This window comes from Dipodomys merriami, unplaced genomic scaffold (genome assembly GCF_024711535.1).
Source record: "Dipodomys merriami isolate MVZ:Mamm:240054 unplaced genomic scaffold, mDipMer1.0.p SCAF_165, whole genome shotgun sequence".
NCBI classification, from domain to species: Eukaryota; Metazoa; Chordata; class Mammalia; order Rodentia; family Heteromyidae; genus Dipodomys; species Dipodomys merriami.
The window spans coordinates 2,517,313-2,525,451 of record NW_027202993.1 but is presented as its reverse complement, the minus strand read 5'-3'; the positions used below and the strand labels follow the sequence as shown (position 1 = coordinate 2,525,451).

The window sequence follows — 8,139 nt, the reverse complement described above, 5'->3', positions numbered from 1 at the left end:
TCAGAGGATTCTTCATTCTTCAAGATCAGCCAGTCTGACACTGTTACCTCAGGGGTCTTTGGTGCGGGTGATCTTCAGACAACTCCCTGTGTCTCTGGGCCACCGGCAGCTCCCACCAGGCTGGGCTGGCCATGGCTTGGCACGCTGCTTTGTGGCCAATAGACGTTGGGGGAGGCGTCTTCAAGTTTCTCTGTTGTGAAATTCTTCTATTCAATTTATGTTTTTCTCTGGATGTTGATTTTTGTTGTTGTTGTCGGTCTCTTGGGGAGATTAAACGTTGGAACTCAAACTATCTTTTTGGTCTTGGAGAGCTGTGGCATTCCCCTACTTCCCCGTCACCGTCTTGGACCCCCTCGAGTTTTTGCTTTTTTTATTCAGAAATAATTTTAATTTATCTGTTGAAATGGGTACTAAAGAAACTAAAGATATTTCTGGTGCTTATGTGAAAAATTATACTTTAAAATATTCTGTATTCTGTTTGTATAATGCTCATAATCTATTTTATTCTTTCCTAGATATAAGACTTTGAATTCTACATTGTTTTATAATATATAGGTTCATTAATAAATGTGTCCTTTCAGATTGCATTCCATACCAACACAGTTTAAGATTCCTTTTTTACTAGGTCCTTATAGTATATTTCTTTGGAATAAAATGACAATGTTGTCTAATTTTAAAGTTTTATAATGATTATGCTATATAAAGGCCTTTCTAAGGTGAAGATTTAATACACTGATGTCAAACTTTATTTATATGAATTACATATATTGTTACACTTGTAATTTTGTAATCAACTTTTTAATAATTGTTTTTCATTTCTTGCGTCTGAAGAATGAAAAATCTGGAATAATTCACAGATTTTCATATCATCCTTTGCAATTGCCATGTTAATCTCTGTATTGGTGTAATTTGGGTACATGTGCTGCTGAAGCATGTAATGTCCTCTAAATTTAGGTAGTTAATGATGCAATATTTACACAGGATTATATCCTTGGGTGCCTGTTTGTAACAAGGAAACCTTATTGTTCCTAACAATGCTACTGATCTTATTTCCCTAAAATTCTGTGTATAATGGAAAATAATTATATTGTTCAGTTTGTAATTTTTTTGTCAATGACTATTTTAAATCTTTTTCATTTTAGTTTAATCATACATTGAAGCATTTTTAGCTAGGTCCAAAGGGGATTGCTTTTTCAAGTACTTATTTATTCAACTGAGTTTGCTCTGTGTAGCTAACGGATTCAAAGTAAGCCTTGCTTAAGAGCTACTTCTAAACTTCTGCAGCTGAAATTTTCCCAAATGCGGTCTCATTGGCACAAACGTCTACCTGACACTTTACCCTTCTTCCATGTAGGATCAGACCAACCAGAATATCTTACCCTGATCGCGTAAATTGTCTTACTTGAACAAAATAAATCTTAGTTCCAAGGGATCATAGAAAAATGAATATTTCAGACAGAACTTTTCAGATTGGAAGGTTTTTATCAAAATATAATTGTTTATCATACCTACCATTTCAAAGCCAAGAAGGTGAAAAAATTGTTCATATGCATGATTACCTAATGTCCTGGCCTATCTACCTTCCAACCAGGCAGGAACTTAGACTACTGCCTTTCTATCACCAAATATTGTCATAGCTCCAGGAGAAGTCCATATGTTTCTCCTTGTTATTAGGCCTTAAATTGGTAATGTTTCCCCTTGCCTCCAGTCTGTAAATCTACAAAAGGTAAAGGTTTAAGTCTAACTCTATCAAACACTGAGGTAGAGATAATGGAAAAATACTTTAAATCAGAGTTGCTTTTGATACCCTAACCAAAACAGAACAATGCAAAACATGTGCCATTTTTTATATTATATATAGTTATATATTTTATATTTATATGTGCTGATTTTATATTTCACACAGTGAAACTTACTAGAATCAATTGATAATTTGACAAATAAAGTGATATTTATTTATTCCTATAAATATAATTGGAATATAAATAATTAGGTTTAGAATATATATTAGAATATAAAAAGTATCAATGCAATGTCTTCGGTATACACTTGCGATACCTTCTAATTGCTCATGGTCTTCTGAATTCACATTGTTAAAAATCAATGTTGTTTTACTCTAATCTATAAGAGATTTTACTCTGATGCTCTGTTTATTGTTTTAACTCACTGGTCCCAAACTGTTTTTCTACATATTTCTGATGCATTCCTACATATTATACTCCAATTGTCCTAATACGATATCTAATCTTCTATAGACCCATGGGTCCTAATATCTTATGGCTTAGTTACCTGCATCATCAGATAACAGGGGCAAGACTTCTCAACTAGGCTTATGCAACATGCCAGCAGACAGTAACTGAAAATCCATCTCAATTTCTCATTTCTTATATTTCAGGGCTCCAATTCCTTGAGAAACAAGAATTAGCAGCAAGCAATTGTGTAATGTAAGGCAACTTAAAATGAAAGATGAAGTCTCAAAATGGAGAGAAATTACTGTATTTCAAACTGAATTTACAGATGACCAGCCCATATGAGTGAACAAGATCAGAAAGTGTCACAAGATTATTTTTAATACCCCTCCCCTAATGACTAACGTAATATTTCAGTCCAGCATTAGTCGGCCCAAAAAATAGTTCCTGGAAGGATAGATCCGTGATTGATCTACCATGGTCAGGAAAACGACTTAGAGGTTAAATGTAATTCAGCAAAACATTAATTGAGAAGATCGTTTGTGCTTCAAAACACTGGTACTTTAGTACAACTTGGTTCTGTGGTATAAAAATGTTGTCATTCTCAAACCAACCTACATTTAATCTCCTGAAAGTGTATTCCTTTTCAAATAAACTTTTTGAAATCACACTTACCAAAATAACATTTGATAAGTAGATGACACTTAGTGACATTACAAGTTTTTCAAGTGTAGGGAGCAAGTTACAATACAGTTGATTCATTTACCCAGCACTAATGTCAGACAGGTTCAACCATTCATTAAAGTCTAGAAATAGTACCACGCACCATTTGTGTTGCTCAGTAGGTGCCTTCCAGAAATTTGTTAAATAGGTCAGCCTCCCATATTTCAACCCTAAACATTAGCTAATAAAGTAAATTTCATCACTTAATAAGGGGCATTTTAAAAAGTCACAAATACTTGCCTTATCATAGGCTGTTTTGTTTTCCCTCTGTCTAACACAGTAAGAAATATGTCTTTAAGTCTTGAATATGGGTACTCATTTGAGATGTGACAAAATATATCTTCTATTTCTATCATATACTTCTATAGTAGTATATGTTACTTTTCTTCTTTTTCCAAAACTTATATGTAGTAGAAAGTTTTATTCCATGTAAAATAAAATAATCACACATATTGTACAAAACCATTTATAAAAACTGGTAGTTAAGAATACATTCAAAGCCATTTTTAAACTTTCTTGTTGACTAATGATTAATCTTGAAATGGATGAGAATATAATCATGTATAGGTGTTTCAAGTCTCCAGTCTTTCAAATTGTTATTGCAGATGAATGAATTATGGAAATATAAGCTGACATTAGTTCAAGTATGTGCAGGACTGAAACTCCATGGAATGTATATAAACCTTTCAAATATTAACAGACAGTTTAACAGAATGACTATCAGGAAGTTGAAACCAGAGAGCCATAATAGTAAAGACATAGAATGAATGAAAAATGGAACAAGGGGCAAGTACAGCTAGAATACTCAATGTACACATTTGAGAAAGGAAGTGGTAAATCAGAAATAAATCTTGGAGAAGGGGTGGTTGAGAATGATAGAAGGTGTCACTGTGATCCAGGAGCAATGGATAATTAGGTGGACAAATTTAATTGTAAGACACTTGCACAACCTTTGGAAATTCAGTTAAAAAACACAAAAACACATAAAAATCACAACCAAACAGCAATCTGTAGGGAGTATGAATATGACCTCTCAAAAATTTTAAGCAGTTAATGGAGGAAAGTCTTAGTAAAAGCAAACAAAAATGTTCAAAGAGGATAGTTTGGCGTAGGGGAGGATTCTGAACAGATTTAAATAGATTATCTAAGGTTATAAATCACCTATATCTGCTGCAAATATTATCTTTCTGAACTTGATACTCCAGTCCTGAGCCACAATTGATAGCTTGGAAATATGTAATGGAAGAAACAAGATGAAGAACCCATTACTCCACTGTAGAGAAAGCAATCCTCTATTTTTTCTCTCATCTCTCTTCAATACATTTTATTCATACTTTTAGGTCAATTCATTTTGAATTACATTTTCCTTCTTTATTCTGGCAAAGTAATTGGTCAAATAATTCACTAAAAGTTATTTGCCACTTTTTTTGATTATGCTGTTTAATTGACTAAGCAAGTCCATTAAATTTTCCTCTTGCATTTTGTTGCCATGAAACAACATCTATGTTAATGAGGACAAATCTAATGTAAAAATTGTCTCCAGAAAACCAGTCCAAGAAACTGTGATTACAAATACTTGGCTAACTTTTTTCTTTTTCCTTTACCTTGAAAGTCTTCTTGTGTCTAAATTGCCCAGAAAAATAGGTACTCCATCACTTTTTCTTTCAATCAATTCTAAACTCAAGGATATATTTTGCTAACAAGATGCTTAGAGGAAGCCAAAATATACTCCATTTTTATATTCTCACTTAAGACTCTCCTTAGATACCATATCAGGAACAGTGAAGTTTTTCTTTGCAAAACTTTTTCAATATATTATTTTTCTCTTGTTCTTGCATTTGCTCACCAAGATGTATGGAGAAGAATAGAGGTAAATCACCCATACCTTAGAAGACAGGTCTGTTACAAAAGGACAATGCTTCTGTGTCCTACTTCTATGTCCTCCTCTCAGCAATTTCCTGATTTCCAATTAAACACAGCTTCTTGGCTATTGAAGCCTCACCCACTGCTTCATCTTCATAGTTTCTCTTTTAAAACTCTTTTAAGGGTAGAGACCCAGCTATATACAACCAATCTGAAAAAGATCCCAAACCTCAAAATCTAAAGGAGTTTTATGACTCTTCAGGAGGACGATTGGGAGACCTAGGACCCCCCATGCCAATCGTTTGATCATCACATTCCTGCCTCGGTTTGTCCCCTTTCCTATTGGCCAATATTCGTCGCTGTAACTGATCTGGATATGACCAGGTGTCAGGAATGGTAGTGGTTAGAGCCCCGTTCTTTTTTTGTCTAGGAGACAACTCCTCTGCTACTTGCACTCTCAGCAATCACTGGCAACCCAATGACTCATATCCTTTTGCAGGTTTTGTACGTGTTCCTCCATTTATTGTTCTGGCTACTAATGACTCTCAGTTTTCCCAGGTTCAATTGATTCATCCGTGCACTAAAAGAGCAGTAGGATTGATCCTTGCAATCGGTGCGCAATCATCGCTACAGTGGCTTCAGCTACCACCGCCGCTATATTGCTGTCCCAAAGCGTGTCCACCGTGCAACAGATAAACCAGCTGATCCCTCAACTGTCATCCATCGAATTATAACATTTACAAGTTGCCAATCATCTTAAGGGAGGCCTCCTTGTGCTCCAACAACAAATAGACTTGCTCCAAGAACAGATTACGTTTCTTTGATTACAACAAGGAGGACTATGTAATGCGATGACTACTTCTGTCTGTCAGCTTTCCACTCCCGCACCCAATTTCACTGAACTTAGTAACTACATCAAAGTCCCTAAGTCCCTTAAGTAGTTAAACTTCAACCAAAACCTGCTGCATGATGTTACCCACCTAAACCAGACCACCATTCAGCTTATTCCCGCTGTCTCCTTTTTAGAAGATGTGCTTAAATAGTTACAACAATGGTTTTCGCCATCCTCTCTGGTCATCTGGGGAGGCCGTGCACTTGTAGGGCTTACTCTCTTAGGAATTATTAAATGCTTGCACTCCCGGCAAAAATGCCTCCAATGACGGGTCACCATAATGACGGTCCTTTTAAAAGAAAAGGGAAAATTTGTGGGTAGAGCCGGTCAGAACTGGTTGAGTCAGCTAGAGTAGCAGTTGAAGCACACTTCCTGCTCATAGAGACGGGACCCACAGGCACATCTGCCTAGCTTTACAGCCATGAGCTGTCCATGCTCCCTACATTCCCCCAGGGGACCAATCAGTGCCTGTCACCAAGCAATGCCCATGATCAACTCGCCACTAAGTAATTGGCTTGGAAGGACTCAGGAGGTTGGGAAAGCTGGGCCTATAAAATCCCAACCCTTGTGCAGAAATAAACCAGACCTGCTTAAGCCTGTTCTCCCAACGTGTGTTCCTTGAGTGTGTCGTTCACACTTACCTCCTGCCGGAGATCTAGCCCTACAATGTAGCAACGGGGGAGGCCTTATAGTCCTTCACCTTCATTAGACTTGAAGCTAAGAATCTGTGATTAGTTGGAAATCAGGCAAGAGCTAAGAAGAGGACAGAGAAATAGGACATAGGAGCATTGTCCTTTTGTAAAAGACACTGTCATCCATGGTATGGGTGATTCAACTCTATTCTTCTCCATACATCTTGTTGAACAAATGCAAGATGAAGAGAAAAAAATAATCTATTGAAATAATTTTGCAAAGAATAACTTCACTGTTCCTGATATGGTATCTAAGGAGAGTCTTAAGAGAGAAGATAAAAGTGCAGTATTCTTCTGTTTCCTCTAAGCATCTTGTTATCAAAATATCTTTGAGGTTATAAGTGATTGATCCAAAAATTGGCAGAGTACTTATTTTTGAGGGCACTTTAGACACAAGAAGACTTTCAAGGTAAAAGAAAAAAGAAAAATGTATAGGTAAATATTTGTGATCACAGATTCTTGGACTGGTATTTTGGAGACAAAGTTTTACATTAGAGATTGTCCTCATTAACATTGATGCTGGGTTTCTGTGGCAACCAAATGCAAGGAGGAAGTTTAATGGACTCGCTTGGACAAGAAAACAGCATGATAAAAAAAATGGCTTATAATATTTAGTGAATTATTTTGACCAATTACTTTGCCAGAACAAAGAAGGAAATATTTAATTCAAATCACTTGAATTAAACTTATCAATAAAAGTAGTCAATATAAATTAGAGAAAACGTAGAAGACTGTTTCCTCTCCAATGGAGTAATGGGTTTTTGATCTTGTTTCTTCCATTCTATCTTCACAAGCTATCAAGTGTGGCTCAGGACTGGAATATCCAGTTCAGACCAAGAGAACTCGCAGAAGAAAATATTTGCAGCATATGTAGATGATTTATAACCTTAAACAATCTATTTAAATCTGTTAAAAATTCTCCTCTATGGGCTGGGAAGGTGGCTCAGTGGTAGAGCGCTTGCCTTGCATGCCTGAGGCCCTGGGTTCGGTTCCTCAGCACCACATAAGCAAAAAGAAAAACAAAAAAAAAATTCTCCTCTACCCCAAATTGCTCATTTCGAACAGCTTTGTATGCTTTTCCCAAGTTTGTCCTTCATTACCTATTTAAAATTTTGAGAGGTCATAATCGTACTCTATAGAGACTGCTGTTTGGTTGTGCTTTTTGTGTGTTTTTGTTTTTTGTTGTGTTTTTTCACTGAATTTCAAAAAGTTGTGAAAGTGTGTTACAAAAATGTCCATCTAATTGTCCAATGTTCCGGGATCAGAGTCATTCCTTCTATCATTCTCAACCAACCCCTTCTACAAGATTTATTTCCGATTTACCACTTCCTTTCTCACATGTGTATATTAAATATTCTAGCTGTACTTGCCCCTTGTTCCATTCTTCGTTCATTCTATAGCTTTATTATTATTCCTTTAATATTATTAATATTAATTCAATTTCCTGATAGTCATTCTGTTAAACTGTCTGTTAGTACTTTGAAAGGTTTATATACATTCCATGGAGTTTCAATTCTGCATATACTTGAACTGATGTCAGCTCATATTTCCATAATTCATTCATCTGAAGTAACAATTTGCAAAACTGGAGACATGAAGCACCTAGACATGATTTCATTGCCCTCCATTTGGAAGATTAATCTGTAGTCAACAAGAAAGTTTAAAAATGGCTTAGAATATATTCCTAAATACCAGTTTTTATAAATGGCTTTGTAGAGTGGTGTGTGATTATTTTATTTTACATGGGATAATATTTTCAACTACCTATAAGTATTGGCAA

The 8,139-nt window shown here is 35.7% G+C and overlaps 1 pseudogene; it reads right to left on the bottom strand.

Moving 5' to 3' along the window:
* Positions 1-835: 835 nt before the first annotated feature.
* LOC138828834 (U6 spliceosomal RNA) lies at positions 836-934 on the bottom strand (annotated as a pseudogene).
* Positions 935-8,139: the final 7,205 nt, after the last annotated feature.